Source organism: Artibeus jamaicensis, unplaced genomic scaffold, assembly GCF_021234435.1.
Source record: "Artibeus jamaicensis isolate MK-2021 breed Jamaican fruit bat unplaced genomic scaffold, CSHL_Jam_final scaffold_1019, whole genome shotgun sequence".
NCBI classification, from domain to species: Eukaryota; Metazoa; Chordata; class Mammalia; order Chiroptera; family Phyllostomidae; genus Artibeus; species Artibeus jamaicensis.
In genome coordinates, this window is record NW_026522025.1 from 20040409 (window position 1) to 20060240 (window position 19832).

A 19832-nucleotide genomic window follows, 5' to 3' on the forward strand; every position below is an offset into this window, starting at 1 on the left:
GAACCAAATAATTTAATTTGAAAGTGTAGCCATATTGAATTTGCTAAGTGTATAAACTCTAGAATATTTTTAAAAGATTGAAATTAAATTTTACAAATAGATTTTAAAGAGTTAATATATGCTCATGTATATACTGTGACACAGCTAATGAATGACTAATGAAACACTGCAAATATAAGGCACTTCAAATCCTTTTGCACTACACACATAAGGATCATTTGAACTGAGCACCTTTTCTAAGTAAATGATAACTCCATACCTCCAGAAAGAAATGTCTCTTTTAAGTAGGTTTATGGTTCAGTTTATAATATATGTTAATTTACTATGTATATATATTTCAAAAACAGTGCAAAGACAAATTTGGTAATGAATTCTGAAAATGTTACAAAAGTAAATTTCTACACTTTAGTATATAGTGGAATATCTGTATAAATAATACATTGATCATAAAAAGAAAATGGGTTCCTTTGTAAGGGTGTTACAGCATGGTCATGTTTAAAAGCCTATTTAAAGGGAAATTATTTTAGATGAAAGAGGATAGAACATAGATAGATTCACTCTCAATTATCATATGACATGACCTTCTATGTCTTTCCAAACCTGAGATAAAATGGCATTCTCTGGATATGTAGGGGAGGAAAAAAAGATCATGGCTTGCATTTACTCTGCCAATTCATCTTCTGCATCCTGTCAGAAACAGTCAATTTAGAATTATCAAGGACTCATTTTTATCTTGGTTTCAATTTCTTTTCCCAGAAGCATTTTGCCAGAGAAACAAAAGTAGCAAAGTTTCCTGCTTTGATTTGCAACTTGCATTTCTTTCTCCTTATGTCCAGATTAAGGACAAAATCTGAAAGACCTTGGAGTTACTTTCAGTCTCTTTTGCATTTAATATTTCCAACATCCTCTGGATGTTAAAAGAGAAATAAAATCACCAATTTCATCCAGGACTTCGATAACGTCCACGGTTAAAAGTACTTTGTAAATGTCAGTTTTCTGTTTCAAAAGTAGCCCCTTATTCAATCCCTGTGACAAAATACTAAAACCAGCAGATGCCTTTTACATATCTGATTTTGCATTAAAGATCAAATTTCAGATTTTGCCTCAGAAATTTTATACAGTATGACATTTGGAAAGGCCAATATTTTGGTTCACTTGTTAGCGGTAATCAGTGTTTAATGAAGCAAAGTGTAGCTATGCTGATATTTTTATTGTGGCACTTGATCATTTTTTCATTGGCAGACCCACAGATGGCCTTTTTTAATCCAGAAAATATCTGGCTAAATACACTCTAATTTTGGTCTACTGTTGTTCACATATTTTTTGGAAACCTCTTCCTCTTCTGACTTTTACCATAGAAGATTTTAGAGTGTAATATTTATATTTACTTTCTAACTTTCTTAAAAACCCTACCCAATCTGCATCCCAAGCTTTCTTTCCAAATGTTATTTTCCTGCTCCCTTCACAAGTTTGCTGATTTAGCTAAATTAAATTGATTATCATTTTATAAGGAAAGCCATTACTGTTTCTATTTTTCTTTTTCTTTATTTAATTATTGTTCAAGTACAGTTTTATGTCTTTTACTCTCATCCCAGCCCACCCCCCAAGTGCACCCCACCTCCCACCCATTTCCACCCTCCTTAGTTGTTGTCCATGTGTCCTCTATACTAGTTCCTGTAAATCCATTACTATTTCTTAATTCCTGGGCTTCCCTTCATAGGAATTTTCACAATTCACCCTAATCCTTATCTCAAGCACTGTTGCTGGCTATTAAAGCACCACAAGTACAATTTTTCAACTCCATAAATGCTGCACTGACTTCTTTTCAGACATTTTTTCCTTCTTTGAACTCTGCAAGTATTGCTTTATCTCTTGAAACAATTTTCTGTTTACAGACTGTAGGCTCCTGGTTCCCTTCCTCCTTTCAGAGCACTTATTCAAGTACTCTCCCTGCAGCTATTCTGCGATCTAATCATTGCTTCCTTCCTTTTGCTGACCCCTCTACTTTGTCTCAGTCTTTTCAACTCTACTGTTCATTAGTTTGAACTTCATGTCAGTCTTCATATTATTTATACCCCCTAGGAAATTTTTGCTTTTATTTTAAACCCAACCTTCAATGAATAAGTAATACATCTTTCCTGTGCTCATCTACTCTAAGGAAAAAAATAGAAGCCATCAAATGAAGTCGCTCTGAGCTGCATGTACATACAGACATCCCCTTCTACCAGAAGAGTCGTTCTGAATACTTCTGTCTGCAGAAAATCTTCTCACCTGTGTGCAGATCCCATCTACTCCCCTACCCATGGATGTTTTATTCTTCTCTGACAAGACTATCTTTTCTTTTACATATTCGATTTCTTCTTCTAGTTGTTCCAGAAATCCTCAGCATCATCGTATTTCTTTAATTAGTTAAACAAACAAATAAAATGCAAAACCAAACTTTATTCTCCCCTTCATTTGTTTCCAGTTATAGGTGCATCTCTCTTTTCCCCTTTGTAGCCAGTTAGTGGCCTACACCTAAGGTCTCCTGCTACCATGAAAGGCCAACTCATGGTAGCAGGTCTTTCATCATCACCATTCCATGAAAGTTTTATCATCGTTATCAATGACTGCATGTTGCGGAAAATAATGGGTATTTTAAAATAGTTATCTTACTTAATAATTTTGTAGCTTTTGATGCAATTACACACTGTCTCAAAGCACTCTCCCTTCCTTCATTTTCATGACTTGACTTTCTCCTAGTTTCCTTGTAACCCTCTGGCTGGCTACTCCTTCCTTTTCCCTTTTGTAGTCTCATTATCTCCTCCCTAGCCAATACATTTAGAGTTCTTCTAGACTCGATCCAAAACTTTCTGTTTTCTCACTTGATATTCTCTTACTAGGTAACCTCAACCACCCTCAGGGACTTAATTCCTACCGATATTCATCTCTACCTCAGATTCACTCCTGAGATAGACCTACTACTGTGAGTCTTATTAACTTGATTTTCCACATGGTAATTAGAGAGGTGTTCTCAGAACAAAAATTTGATATCATCTTTTGAGGGTATCTCCCCAAAATTCTCCTGCTCATGTTTATAATTTTTTTGGTATTTTCCCATTGAGATTTTCCCAGCCTGAGCTGACTTCCTTTCCAACATCATCCCTTTTGTGATTACAGTGATCTTCTTTCATCATGATTCCTCCTAACTACAAGACATTTGCACATTCCATTTCTTCTTCCTTAGATGTCTTCCCTGCTTCTTTAACTTTAGTCCAACTCGAGGACTTTGGTTGTCAATATCAGATGTCAACTAAAGTACAACTTTCTTCTGAAAAAATTTGAAAACATTTATTTGCCAAGTTATATGTACTCTTATGTTCTTGGCAGCATTTTTCACAATGGCCAAGCCATGAAAACAACTGTAGAGTCCTTCCATAGATGATTGGGTAAAGACATGGTACCGTTACACAACGGACTACTACTCAGCCACAAGAAAAGTTGAAATACCGCTACTTGTGACAATGTGGATAGATCTTGAGAATAACTTGTGGAGCAAAATAAGTCAGACAAAAAAAAGTCAAGAATCATATGATTTCATTCATACATGGGATATAAAACTGAAATCAATAAATGAGTGAACAATACAACCAAACAAAAAAAAGTTCATAGGCACAGACGACAGTATGGTGGTTACTAGAGAAAAAAGTTGGGGGAAAGGAAGCAGTAAAGGATAAAAGGGCCACATACATGGTGATGGAAGGATATTTGACTTTGTGTGACAGATGCATATTCTGTAAAGAGATAATGTATTATATAATTGTGTACATGAAACCAATATCATTGTACTAACCAATGTTACCCACCAAAACTAAAAGTACAACTTCCTCAAAGAAGATTACCTTGATCTTCCTTACTAGAATAGCCCCCATATATGAGTAGAATGTCTTCTTTCATATCACTTAGCAGAGTTGTCAATTTATTTTTGTATTGAAATTATTTGAATAATATTTTCTTCTATCCCAAGTGCAGTCACAAGTTTTTCTTTTCTGGAAAATAACTCCCCATTATCTAGAACACATCCTAGGTAATAGCTCAATAAATGTTTGGTGAATGAATGAATGACCCCATCATGAGCTCCTCACATTGTACTACTACTTTGCCCATAGTAAGAGTTTTACAAATGGGTACATTACATTAAATAATTTATATACATTTTTATATGCATTACTCATGATTTAATTATATTTGAAGAAAATCAAAAATAGAGTAGAATCTGTAACTTAGAACAACATATTTATGTTCAACTCTGTTCATGGTTGTTTTCTGTGGCATTTGAACAAAGTTATGACAATTGGTTTCCTTTGGGATTACGAAATAAATTTTTTTCAACTCATTAATTAGAACTATTACTAAGTTCTAATGAATAATTAGATTAAGGTTGGTGATAGCAGGTTCTGTTTAAATCAAAATGTCACTTTTTTGTCCCTTTCAGACTGACCTGAATTGACTAATCATTTACATTTTACATTTTATTAAACCCCAAATTTTTGGAGTAGAAAAGCTAGTATTGTCATACCTTTGGAGTTTGGTTTTTAGAAATAAATTTTTCCACTTCCAGGGGAAAAATGGTTATAAAAGCTCCATATAACATTATTCATTTTTTCCAGCTTGCCCCCATCTTGTTTTTGAGAGCAGCATGTATAAAATAGTAACAAAAATCTTATTTACTAAGGGTGATTTATTTTACCACATTTAAAAGTAATCATTAATTTGTGACCTTTTATTAATAGAGGAGAAGCAGAAACTGCAAGCAATAACCACTAATCACTAATTAAAGTCGCTGATGGGAGAAATTTGAAAGAAATGGTTTTACATTTGTTTTGGAAGAAAATTCAGAAGTATAGCAGGGCTCTGGTTAAGGTCACAAATTTTTTCTATTTTAGTCTATCTAATATCAAATTGTACACTATGTTAATCATCACTTCCAATTAAAATCTTAAATATAGCATTGCCTTTCTTTAAAACAAAAATGAGTGTCAATTTTACTAATTAAAAAGGAAGTTATTATCACAGGATGGGGTTCCAGGAAATACTAAGAAAAATGCCACGTTGATTTTATAATAAATATTTTATTGAAAACATCACTGAAATTATATTAAACAATTAAAAATGAAAGATGAACAAAAATGGCTTTATTTCTTACATAATTATAAAATAACACTGATCTCCTCACTGGTCTTGCTGCCTCCAGCCTGGATACATCAAAGCTCTATTCTTTTCTGCAGCCAGAGTGGTTTTTCTAAATGTTCATTAGTCTTTTTCTTTGTTCGGGTTCTTTGCTTTTCCCTTAGCAATACAGAATTAAGCCTGATGTCTTCAGTTAAAAACCCCGGTCCTTCATGATCTGGTTAGACGTGTCTATCATTCCAACTTTAGTTAAAGCCATTTATAGAAACACACACAATCACACACACACAATCTCTCCCTCCAGCCACGTGCGATGGCATACTATTTCCCAAATTATTCATGTATTTTTGTTTTTGTTTTTCTGGTCATTCAAATATTCTGTTTGGACTCCATGCTAAAGCCTTTCCCTTTCTTCACCCAACTCCTACTTATTTTTCAAAATGATTTCCAAATTAAACTGAACATTCTCAGTTTAAATATCACTTCTTCCAGAGTACTGATCCTGAATGCTCCAGTTTCTTTTAGAGCCCAGAGCACTTGGCAGTAAACCTCAGTGACACACTTTATAACTTTAAGCATCGGTTTACTTGTCTGCCTTAGGGCAAAACTATATGAACTTTGTAGACTAAATCTTCTTTAAATGAATATCTGCTGGCCTCTGGCGTACTGCATTTATTTGCCAAGTATTTACATATCCAGTGTGATGTTCCAGTTTCTTAGCTTGGAGCTGCAGACACACAGATTAAAGACACATGACCACCAGCTCTAAGGAGCTGATCATCCACATGCTGATGTAAGAATGTCCAAACCTATAGAAAAATTTTATAAGATATTATTTGAGCCAAAATGACAACACACTGGGAAGCAGGATCTCCAATGTGCCAGAGAATGACAGTTTACAGTTCTGTTGTACATTGAGAATTAAGAAGATTATAAGAAGGTGGGAGAAAACAAGGTAGGGATTGGGCTACAGGGTAGTTAATAAGATTATGTTCTATCTTGGGGGTGGTTATGGTTCTGAAGGATCTAAAAAGGAAGTACTTCAAAGATGTGTTAATCTAGATGCATAAAAAACAATGGCAGGACTTGATTAAGGCAAAGCTTTTAGCAAAGAAGTTGCATAAGGTGTGACTACCCACTATAATAAATTAGGAGTTTATTATCAGATCACCCTGTGAGGTTACTTTTGATTAGATTTAGAATAGCCACCCCCCATTTTTGTCCACACATAGGTAAACATCAGACATTTATTCATTGGGATAATTAGTTCCAAGGACCAGGTTTTATCCATCCACCTTGTTGATATCATCTTCCTCATCTGGCAGTGTAAAGGTTACAGACAAAGACAAAAGAATTAGTCTAAAAATAATTTAGAACCTTCAGGAGAATTTTATGAAGGGTGCTGGAGGCTGAGACTGAGATGTTTGGTGGGGACAAAAATGTCTTTATGTTGTCCAGACTAATAACAATTTTCTCCAGATGCAAATGAGATACTTTCCTGGTCACATTCCAAGCCTACAAGTAATACATACAAGTGACATACATCTCTTAATAGTTTCAATAAGATAGCTTTTGTCACAGAATGTACTGTCAGCTGCTCTGTCCATGGAAGAACTATCACTCAAACACTAGCTTTCTATCAGGATAGCAGAGAATGAGGATTTGTCTCCAGAATAATAGTGGTGTTATTACCACAGCACGTGCAAAATGGTATGCAGCATGCAAGGAGGGATGATCTTGTTACTCAAAGTCAACCTGCTGGGGAAAGTGCCGTGGGCTTCGCATGTGGATTCAGTATAGTCAATTTCCCATCAGTGACTGGAGAGAGAGAAACATTTGATTTATTTCAACCCAAAAGAATTCTCTAAAAGTTACAGATATGATTAGCATTGCTCTTAAGAGAACAGACACAGTTTACTTTATCTATTTCAAAGTGTTTTACTATTATTATTATTATTATTATTATTATTATTATTTTGAGTTCCCAAATGATTCAGGTTACCTGGTATGTAATTGAATACCAGTCACAGCCAGTATTTTTCAACTCTTCCCCTACCCACCCCAAGACCAGAAAAACATTTTTCAGGGGAGAAAAAGTATCATTGGGAAGTGACCACATGAGACATTCTTGAAGTTCTTGTCTGCTTCTCCCCAGGTTGAGGAAGATGTGCAGAGCATCTGTATATAATTTGGGGTAAGCCAGAGCAGCAAGGATCTATATTCCTGCATTACGTGGTCAGTGCAGTCTGGAACATCAGCCAGACTGACAAAGAGCAAAAGGATAGTATTATTCTTAGTGTGCAACCACTGCTAGGTAATACATAGATTTTTTAAATGGACTTCTTGATATAATTCAAGATACATATTTTGATGAAAGTGGTCAGAGTAACCCCTTTGGCTTGTAAATTTTACAAAAATCATGTGAACGTTCACTTAAAAATCAAATTATAATAAAAATGTTAATGCTTGTAAAGTGTATTGTAGGAGATGTTTTAACTGGAACTTTGGGGACTTACTTCCTCTTGGCTCATGTTTGGGTGATGAGGACAGGTTATTGAGCAGACCATTTTTTCAGGTTCTCTCATCCATTCAAAGATACAAAAGGATCTGAACCAAAATGACTGAATGCTGTGTGGCTAGGTATACTATGAAGAAACACAGGCAAGTAATTCTATGAACTGGACAGATATTGAAATAAAGGTGACTCCATGATACGAGTGTGTGTTAAAAAGTCTGGCAGTGTTCCCGGAGACCATGGCTCTGTGCCACTTAATGCAACACTCACAGTGGATGAGCAGTTCCCTGTCATGCTTCTAAAAGAATGCTTCCTATGATTTTTATTAACACAGGCAGTGCTGAAATCTGTGTGATGAACATTCTAGTACGGGTGCCTTATATGCTTGCTAGCAAAAGTTCCAAGAAATAACAAGGAAGAACAAACTGATGAAAGACGACACAGTTTTTATCATAACACCACAACACATTGCAAGAATCTGACTTAAATATTCACGTGCTCTGAATGAGGATGCCACATAGAGAATTAGGTCTAGAGAAAGGAGAGTCTAATATTTAACTTGCCACTCTCAATGGCACCACAATGTAATACCATTAAAAAGCAACATGTTGATTTTGAGAATTTGTGTTATTGAAATAACACTCTAAATTGTTTATTATAGTAGTTCATGGTAGATTAGAATTCATTTACTGGAATTAGGAAGCCAACAGCAAATCTGCTATTAAAACTTTTACTTGGTCAAAGAGAAATAAACAAGCCAATGCATGAGTTTGAAGAAATCGTTGCAGTCCAGACATGGAAAGCATTGACTCAAGTCCATCACCATGTTTACATGAAAATGTTAGACTTGGTTAGCTATCAGTAAGAAATACTTTGAAAATAAGAGAATTGTAAATGAAGGAATGACATACTTCTTTGTATTTGACTTGCCTTTTTTTTGTGTTTGTAAAACTATTCATGTCACTTACCCATAGCATTTCTGTCTACGTAACCCACAATCTGCTTATCCTATTCCTGCTAATTCCTCACAGTCTAGTCTAGAAGTCATATATTCCTGAAGCCTCCTTTAACCTCCAGAACCTCATCTCTGCCATCCCCCTAACTTTACCTTTTTTTATATCACTTCTTTCATTGTATTTAAATTGCCTACTGACTTCCTTACCTCAATGAGATTATGATGTATTAGAGGACAGAACTGTTGGCCTATTAGAAACTGTAGCCTGAGTTTACCACCTAACATGACATTTTTGAATGTATATATTAATAAAGGTATATAAGTGAGTGTCTGCATGTACTATGAAAAACAACCATGATTTGTAAAGTCACAGTTGAAATAAGTTCTAAATTAACGTGTTATTTTGTGGAATGGCATAGAGTTGAAATGAAACATTTAATTTTGACTGTATGAAATCTGACCATAATGCATTCATCCATTGGATGTAAGACTGCAAAAGGAAAAATTACTTGAGCTCCCTAAAATACACAAACACACACATATTTGTGTGTGTATATATGTATGTGCATAAATGCATTTTCCTATAAATCCTTTTATACACACACACAGTTGGGGGTTTAAAGGTGGCTTCCAATAATGCATGGTTTCTAAGCAAGATTGCAAGAGGTTAACAGCAAAGAGTTAAGCAGGTGGTAGGTGGTATTGAAGTAGGCAGAAGTGGTATTGACAAATGACATAAATAGTATTCGATATATATTATAAATATCTTTTCATAAACATCTCCATGACACTAGCATGTATTATATGCAAAAGATTTATGCTATATTTTTTCTCTTGGACATAGACATCCAGAAGAATATTACATTTATATTAGCTCTGTAATAATAAAAAATATATTGAACAATTTTATTTTACCCTAAGATATAACATAGAAATCTTAAATGACACACATTTTAAGACTAAATTATTTTTTAAATTTAATCCAAGCAACCCATTTAACTCACTTTTAACCATAATTAAATTTTACCCCTTTTGGAGAGGATTACTGTGTGAATATAAAAATATTTATGAAACATTCATCCCTGAGCTTACACTGAAGATGAGTGTTTTTAGCAAAATTTATGATCTTGAGTATAAAACATCTAATATTTTTTAAAAAGTACACTGTAGGGACAAGTTCATGTTACAAGAAAAGTTTGGTATATATGAGTATACATGATATAAATGCATAAATTGGATTTCTGTATTATATCATCCATTCATAAATACATAATTTAGAGTGCTGCCAATTACAAGGAAAAAGTGTTCATCTTTTTCAGTATTCAGTATTCAGTATATGCCCAGTTTATGGGCATATTCAGTATTCAGTTTATGCCCATTAGCTTCATTTTTCTTTGAACTATTACTTTAAATTACTCTTAGAAAGTACTTACTTTTAGATAATTTACCTTGTTGATGTAGTATATGTATTAAAATATTTTCAGAATAAGTGTAAAACATAAACCTTACTAAATTATGTATTCAGTATTTTACATCATTAAAAATATCAGTTTCATCATTAATTCAAATATATATATAAATATATGTAAAATCAGACTATTCTAATTCATGATTTTAATTACTTTCACCTTCAAGGTAAAAAAAAAAGTAAGCCTATAAAACTGAGGCTTTCAAAATATTTGAAATCCGATTTAACATTTTATGAACTTAGGAACTCTTGACGATGATAACACAATTATTATTTTAATTGAGCCATTCCTCTTTTTTTGATGATATCTTTGTTAGTCAAGTTTCTCAGCCTTTATACAAAGGCTCTGCTTAAAATTTAAATTAGAGGTAGTAGACACAAAAATTATTAACAAGGTCACTTCTTAAATTTGAAGAGTTCCTTCACGTTGCGATGCATCAAACAGTAATTTGTTAATTGACAGTTTTCCTACCTTGAGTGCTTCTCAGTCAAGAGATTGTTCTCCAAAGACAGTCAGCTGGGTAAATGTCAGAAGCTCAAAAAGTAAATTATTGAACAAACAGCACTGATATTTCTATGAAATGGAAGGAAAGCATATTTATTTTTAAAATATAGAATTTTATTTAAAACAAGAGAAAACCTTCCATTGTGACCTTTACAAGATTCCAAACAGTGACGAATTTGGTCATTACAAATAACCTTTTCCAGAAGGAGCTTTACCATTCAGGACTTTCCTTTGATAATGTCTGTGAATTAATTTCCATTCTATGAACTAACTCATGATATTAACATTTTTATGAAATATTTTATCCCTGATATTACAGTTTTAAACAAATTTTAAAAAGGAAAAGAGTAAGGAAATAGCTTTTGATAGTCTGTCATTTTTAACTTGTTTTGGGGAAATCACTCAGTCATTTTCTTGTTTCTTCTTTGTACAAAATAATATTGTATTTGTGTGAGCTTTATGTGCAGTTATATTTCTAAACATTCTTTACAGTGCTGAGAATAATTCTATTCAGAACACTCATTCTAAAGCAGTTTCCAACTTAGCAAATAGGTTGGATTCTCTGGGTACATTCTTAAATCATTTGTTTGGAATCAGATGCTCCTTTTCACCATGTAAATAATATTGCGTATGTAGTGGTTTAAAGTTGTTTCCCAAGTTAGTCTTCACTATTGTTTTTTTAACTCTTGGGGATCCAAAGAGAACACATATCTAGCAAAAATTTATATTTAGAATTTATGAAATTTTATGAAATTATTAAAATAAATGAGTTGACACATATTATTACCACAGCCCTCTAAGTATCTTTAATAATGAATGGTATCTCTATTGGAATATGGTTCCCAGGCTCCAATCTGGAATTATCCTGACAAAAATGCTCTTTCTCCTCGATCACACATCTCCAAGACACTGAAAACGCACAGTGCACAGTTCTGCTTCACTGACTGGGATTCCTCATAATGTGAGAGAGTTTCAGAAAGGCAGAGGCAGTGAGTGCATGGAAAGAAATAAGATACTCCAAAAAAACTGGTCTTTTTCCCTGATAGAAAATCCTTGCCAAACTAGTTCAAAGTTGGTTTTTTTTTTTACCTTTCCACCTATTTCCTTCCAGGAACATTGTCTCTTCTGTCTTCTTCACTCTTAGCTGCTTAATTGCCAACTCTACGGGAAGATAGAATAATGTACTTTATACAAGATAGCCTACATGATCTTATGAAGAATGCTAGGTCTCCAGTAAACTAATACATAATAAGAGGAGTGACATTAGCAAGTTTCAAAAATTCCTTAGAATCATTAACAGAAATTATATTAGCAGTCATTGGAAAATAGACAAAATTAAATTTAGACATTTCTTCTCAGTTGTATACAAAAGACAATGAACTTCCCTGACCACTCTACCTAAAGTGTCAGCCACAAATTCTACCCTCTTATCCAGTGTTATTTTCCTTACAACCTTAATTATTACTTCTATTGTATTTGCTTATTTTCTGCTTCTCCCACTAGAATAAAAGCTTCCCTGGTACAGGTACATTTGTTCTGTGTAAGACTGTGTGGCATCCCCAGGTGGGAGAACAGTAACAACCACGGATATACATAGTCATCAAATGAATAACTGAGTGAATAAGTGAACGAATGATAATGTAAAGACTTAGTTGCTTTGAAACATGATTCAACTTGATAATACATAATTATATACATTGTACCTTGCATGCCACAAATAAGAACACACTCTCTCTTAATGGAAAGAACTTTTTAGGGCCTGCTAAATGACTATTTTGCAGAAAGCTTTCTTGTCTGGACCTGTTTCTCCCAATCCAAGTCTCAATGCAGTTGTTTGACTTGTCCCCTTTCTCACAGGGTCACTTCAGAGCCAAAACTCAAACAGGCCACCTGTTTTCCTGCTCCACAAATTAGCCACTTCATAGTTCGGAGCCATGCACAGGGAGATAACCAAGTGGATGAGAGAAAAATATTGGAAAGCCCTCTATTCAAAAGCAACCAAGGACAAAAAAGATGACTAGAAAGTAAAGTTAGAAAATGTCCAAAATCTACATAAATTATACTACATTGCACAAAGAGATTATTTGTTCATGTAATTTTGTTTGAATCCTGAAGAGCTGAGAGAAATCTATATATACTTTACACATGAGTGTGTCAAAAAGGACTATGGGAGTCATAGAGGTGACACTACCACCTATTAATGGTGCTGACCAAGCCATTTGATTGTATTTTCTGGTTCCTTGTGTCAGAGACAGACTCCTCATGGTTACAGGAAATGTACTGTCTTATTTGAACATAAAAGATGCATAAAAACATAAAATATTATTAATTTTGCTAATTCCTTTTTTTAACAGAGACAATATGGAAATTAAGCTTTATCTTAATAAATATTCAAAAGTTCATTTGTTTGGGAGATTAGTTTAATTCCACATAGATTTCACATACACTAATGAAATGCATATGCTGACAAACAGTGGTGAAAGGTTAACAATGAATTAGAATCAGACAAACTGCGAACAAGAGTATAAAGTCCAATAGTTAAATATAAGTATCAAATTTGACTCAGTTTAGTCACAATACCTATAACTGTCTGTTAAACATCTGTTTGCCAACGCAAAGTAAGAAAAGCTAATGAACATGACGGAAACTCTGGTTTTAATTCCAATCTTATTTTTTTAGGCCTCTAAGTATTTCGGGCTCTACCAGTGGCAGGGAGGATTGTTGGGAACGTCCCTGCCTGGTTTCAGGAGCTGTAACCCCCCCACGGTTAAGGCCCAGTGAGTGACCTTTGGACCATAAGCCACTAAGGAGACAAAGCTTATCTCCCTGGCAGGAGTGCTGATTCTGCTCCTTTTACTTCATCCATAACTGGCCCTCAATGCTTGGTCGGTTAGCCAATGATTGGTAAGATTCCCCAAGGGGGGTTGATCTAAGACAGGCGCGATCATGTGGAGGCCCCAGGGAAGCACCTGGGGGGCAACAGCAAAAGGGGGTGATGGACCCTTGCCCCTTAGCTATGACATAGCCTGAGTCCTCATTTTCTCTGCAAGAAGTCTCCTAATCTCTTGGCTGTCTTACTTCCACTGCCTGATTTAAACCTAAAACAATGACAGAGGGTGGTGCAGCCCTATGCTGGAAAGAGCGGGCTCCCTGGGTGATCAGGCCTAAGAAAGAATACGTAAAATCCTGTGAAGCCTATGTTGCTAAGAATGTTCTCAATAAAATATAAAGGTCTGAGCAGGAAATGACTTTGTTTCCCAAAGTTTTGCAGCCCTTTAGCTAACAGACCCTGAATCAGAATAGGCCCTCAGAATTCTTTGTATACTACCTATTGTTTGATCCTTACTGCCTGATAATGATTAATGAACTTTACCTGTATTCCTGCTCTAATTGAACCCAATAAAAGCCTGTCCAGGCAAGAGTCAAGGAGCTTTCCCCTTGAGAGAGTTGCCAGGCTGTTCCAAGTCACTCTCTACTCGAAGGAGTGGCCCTGCCATCCTTTTTCCTCCATAGGACTCGAGAGTATCTTATCTCACCCATAACTCCACACACTGCGGGCCGGTGTCTGCATCAGAGCATACAAAAAGTACCCACTGAAGCTCGCTCGGCATGTGCCCATGGTGCCAATTTGAATTCTGTGTTATCATTCACTTTTATTTTCTTCTCATTTAAATACTTTTAATTTTACATTTTAGAATCCTTTCATAGACATGTAATAACCTAATGCATTTAATATTATTGTACTGGAAAATATTTCAAAGTCACGAATACAATAATAATTTTGCTTTTATGGTGAATAATTGTGTCTTGAACATATAAGTACAATATAACCTTAGATCAACATGCTGCTCAAAGGAATCTGGTATTTACTGAGATTTTATGCCTAAAACCATACTCTGATTTTAAAAAAATATTATATTTTTAGTCAAGATGTCAGGCATGTGTAATCTAAAAAAGTGAAAATTAGAAAAGAAAATAATAAAGAGTGTTTGTGGAAGACATACACATTTCCAAAGTGTGTGACTAAAAACCAGTGCAACTAGGTTCAGACTGCAGCTTAAAATAATAGTTACTTCTCAGAAGGGAAATCTCTTTTGTGGCATGCTAGATGCTTTAATACTGTATCTTTAATATCATCTCAAAACAACCCTGAGGAATAGATGTTATTTTTCTGATTTTATATAAAGTGAATTGAGACTTGGAGAGGTTAAAACTTGCTAGAAATTAGGTAAAACTAGATTAATTTACTGAGGTTTCAGTTCTCAAGTTTTCCTCAAGATTCCAAAGTCTCTACTCTTTCCAGTAAAATATACTGACTCCCAATCCTTGAATGAATTAATCAAAATGATACAACAGTTACTTAGAATTACCCACTTTAAAATCCTTCTTAATAATGCTGATCGCACCATTGAAATACAACCTTACTCTCTAAATGCTCCAGAACATTTTAGCATTTTTGCCTTTTTAGAATAGTTTGTCTTGTAACATTATTATTTGTTTTTACCTGTTTTTGTTCTTTTACTAAATTATATTCTTAAATACTGAGATCAAGTTTAAGAATCTACTAGTGTTGCAGACCCTGTCCAGCAGAGTTCGCCTGTTGTGGTTGACGGGAATCAATGCCCAGGTGACGACAATTCTGTGTGGAAAAAGGGAACAGGCATGACTACTCTCTCAAGGGTAGAGTGCCTATGGTGCCTCGGCCACTCCCTCAAGAGGGGAGCCTTGCCTAGCCAGGCTTTTATTGTTTCCCTGGGGTCTTACATCATAGAAAGATTTATTATCTATCACATAGAAAATTATTGTCTACATTCTATGTAAAATCAAGGAAATAAAAATAGCATGCAGAGGGGGATGGCAATGAGCTCATTAGCTCTGTCCTTGGGAGAACTCATACAGTCTTTGGAAGTTACCTTGAGGATAAACAATACACATTTGTTGCTTTAGACCAGGGTGAGGGGGTTTTAGCAAGAGCAAGCCCTAACAGTCTGTAAGTATTTTCTAGGCCTGATTCCCACAGGAAAACTCAGTTTGAAGGCCTGGCTCCTGCCCACTTCGCATCTGTGGGTTTTCCATACAGAGCTGAGTCACATTTGCCAAGCCAAGACAAACCGGTTCCCTACATATTAGTCTAAAAACTATAGAAGCTTATATAATCCCTTATTCCCTGGCCAATTCAACGTATCAAAAGGGCATTTACATAGTAATTTATTACAGCAAACTCAATACTGATTATTTTTCCGAGCCTGCCTGAGTTGCTGAGGTGCTGCTCAGCTCACTCCTCTGCTAATGACATTATATTATCACCCAAACAAGAAGGAACATCTCTCCTTGATCTTCCTGGTAAGCATACAAATCCACTTGACTCCCCCAATCCCAGTAAGAACCAACTTTCTGTGGTCACTAGAATTATGACCCCTAGAACCTGTGATTATATTATGTTATATGACAAAGCAGAATTAGGATTACAGACGAAATTAAGATTGTTAGTTAGCTGTTGACTTTGGGAAATTAATCCTGTATTATCCAGGCGAGTCTAATGTAATCATAAGAGGGAGTCAGAGAGATGTAGCCATGAAAAGTGTCAGAATGAATGCGATAAAGGCTGAACCAGCCATTCTTGCTTTGAAGATGGCAGACGGAGAGTAGGAACCAAGGAATGCAGGCAGAGTCTAGAGTCTGGAAAGGAAAGAAAATGGATTCTCTCCCAGAGCCTACAAATGTAGCCTTTCTAACACCTTTATTTTAGTAGCGCAAGACTCATTTTGGAATCCTGAGCTATAGAAATGAAAGATCATAAATTAGTGTTGTTGTAAGCCACCACATTTGTGGTAGTTTGTTACAGCAGCCATAAAAAAATAATAACCCTCCCCAGGCTGCTATTCCTTTCAGGTCAACAGTAATTTTGGTAGATGTCTGTGGATATGAATGTGTCAAATTTAGACTTTTTGTCTGCCTCTTATTATCCATTAACTATTCCTTCTTTGGAAGACCACTAAAGAGACATTTTTCCCACAGTGAAGTTTTATAGCCATGGGTCACAGGTACAAATCTTGATTATATGTTTTAAGAGCCCTTTTAGTTCTTCTTTGTTCGTCTTGGACATGTTTTTGAGAAAATGAATTACTGAATGAATAAGTATATAATCTGGCCTAATGTTTATTCTCCCACTAGTTCAAGTGTGAATCCCCCCTCCACTCAGACCAGACTAGAAATCAATCTTAGATTGTTTTCTAATTGATAGGTAAGAGTTTCCTTAACAATTTCCAAATTTGAATTACTTCAACCTTAAATTACTCATGTTTTCTAATTTTCAAAAGTAGGGTACATATAAGACATCACAGAAAGTTCTTTCAAACAACATTTACAAATCACAATATTTTTTAACTTCTGCAACTATTATTCTAAACACAATTGCCTATTTCACACAGATTATATTTCCAAGCTAGGTCAGTATTGCTTGTATATGTCAGGAACAAACAGTATTATATGAGAAAGAAAGAGAAAAAGAATCCTTAAGAAAGTCTTCACCCTGTCAGGATCCTTTCCCGCTTGTGCAATGTCTATAGAACATTTCTTTCAATGTGTACCTACTTGGAAAAAAAGTCTACAATTAAGATGTTCATCTTTACAATATACTGTTATATTCTTAGAAAGCCATGGCATTTGAGACACTATTGCTTCCTTGGACATTCAGATATGGATTTCTCATGTTACATTACCCTTTGCCATTTTCATTCTCTCTTTAAGCCAACCAAGCTGTTCTTATAATACCTGTTTGTTTTTCATGCTGGTTTCTTGTCTTCTTGACTATAGTAGAGAGTTTAGCTTCTAGTCTTCTTCACTATAAAACTGTATTTGCTTGGTAAAGGTATAATTCTTTTCTATTTTGCCTTTTGGAACAAATATATGTGTTTTAGCATCACCCTTTGAAATATATAGAGACAGGAAGATAAGAGATGTGAAGTCTATGGCATCTGAAACAAAAGCACCTACTGTCTATGCTAGTCATCTCAATCTCTCTTCTCTCACATCCTCTACAAAGGAAACATTTCTGTTAGGAAGCCAGAACCTAACTGAAGCCTGCAGTCTTTTTCTTATTATCCTCTGTATGACCCTTGGAGTCCATACTTTGAAAACTTCCACAGGTCTAAGGATAGAACTTATAAGTAAGTCAGAGAAAAAACATGGAACAAACTAACTTAGTTATAAATGATGAGTCAATATTCCTTCTAATTCATTTGATTTATTTTTAATTTAACAAACAATTCAATCTTGGTAGATATAGCATTTTTTAGTCAGGTATGACAAATTCTATTAAAAATAAGAAAGCAAATTACAGAGAGTAGAAAGTGATGATGAAGGAGCAAAGAAGATCTCTCTGTTATCTACTGAAAGATAAGTAAACAATGAGAATACCTTGGTAATGACTATTCTCACAGTGGAAACATCTTTCCTACATCGGTGATCTAACAAGGGAGGAGGGAGATGGAAGACTGATATTTAATGGCCACAGTGAGAGAATACAGGACTTAACTAGCAGCACTCTAAAAGCAGAGCTCTTGGGTAAGAGTGAGATGGGGTTGGATCTTTCTCTACTTCCTCAAACTAAACCTTGAGATCTATACACTCACATGTTCCTTGGAGCCTAAACAGCTTAGGAACAGTTATTAGAAGCCCAGGTATTTGGCTCATTTTAATGAGTCCTGGAAGGAGTGATATAGGAAGTGACATGTCACAATAGGGCACTAGAAAATCCTGGTTTTGCTCATTAGAAATGTGGCCCAAAGTCTAGTAGGCTTGGATCAGTGATTCTTTCTTGTAAAATTGTGAGTAAATGGGTATCAATGGAGAGACCAAACATATAACTTCAGCCCTTAGTCATTCTATCCTGTATAGAGTTGTGTGTAAATCTCAATAAAATGTAAATTTAGGAAGAGAAATATTCCCTCCTAACACATCATTAGCTAATAACAATACAGCTCATCATTTTGGAAGTCATCTAATGTATGAAAGATGTCTTGTTATAAACCTTCTAAATAATAATGTTTTTAAATGATTTGCCAGTGATCCCTATTTTATTATGACAGCTTGCTTTAGAGCTACTCATAATAAGATTGCTGAAAGGCCATTAATTGTGAAATGTTAACATAACATTTTACATAATTCTAGATAAAAATGTAACAGTTTATTGACCGTAACTGTACAGTGATGTGCCACATAATGATGTGTTACCAATGATGGACTATGTATATGGTGGTGGCCCCTTAACACTATGATGGAGCCGAATTTTCTGTAAGAAATAGAAGTCTATGTGATCCGAGAGGAAGTTTTTTTTTCTCTCTGCTTGGAGCAATATTTATGGGGCCTCGGTAATAGATCCCTCTCACTCACAGCACCCCGATTCTGAGTGCACAGATTACATCCCAACCAGTCACCCCTGACCTGCATCAGCACAGAGGAGCCTGACCCCCTGCACTACATATTCAGGTGTGAGAGGGCCCTCCCATTCTAGCTACATGGCTTTCAGTACGTGGCGATGAATTCTTGGTTGAGGACCTAAGATCCTTTATAGGGACACATGTCTGCAGGAGCTACCTTAACAGGGATTAACTGCCATTGCCACCTTAGTAAAAGCTTTCTGTGGTTGTGTGGGACCAGGTTGTTCTGGTACTTTGGAAATATTTTCCAGTTGCAATGATATGAAACTTAGATAAATTTTATTTTTCCTATCAATTTAAGGCCAGAAAGAACCCTTTGTACCAGACAGGGTCAACGGGGCCAAAATCAACTTTTCAAAGTCAAAATATGGTGTCCTCAGCACCAACACCCTCACTCCATGTTAAAAACCCTTAAAAAATGAATACCACAAAGTTGCTTAATCTTACTACTGCTCCAGCATGCAATAGTTAAAATGACTTTGCCACGACAATCCCTATGTTCCTTTATCTCTCCTTCTTAATTTCTTATTCCTATTGATCCTCAGGCTGCATTTTACTCCCTCCAGACAATCACTCCCATGGTGGTCGACATGTTACCCAGCCGGTTCCTCCTCATATTTGCAATGAATCTAGTCCATGGCCCTGCTCATGGAGCAGCATTGACAGCCCCGATGTTCTACTTATGACTCTGTTAGAAGGAGCAGCTTGTGCAACAGTGTTTATAAAGTTTATGGCTGGGTACAGGAATGATCTAGGCCTTCACATTCACTCACTTCTCA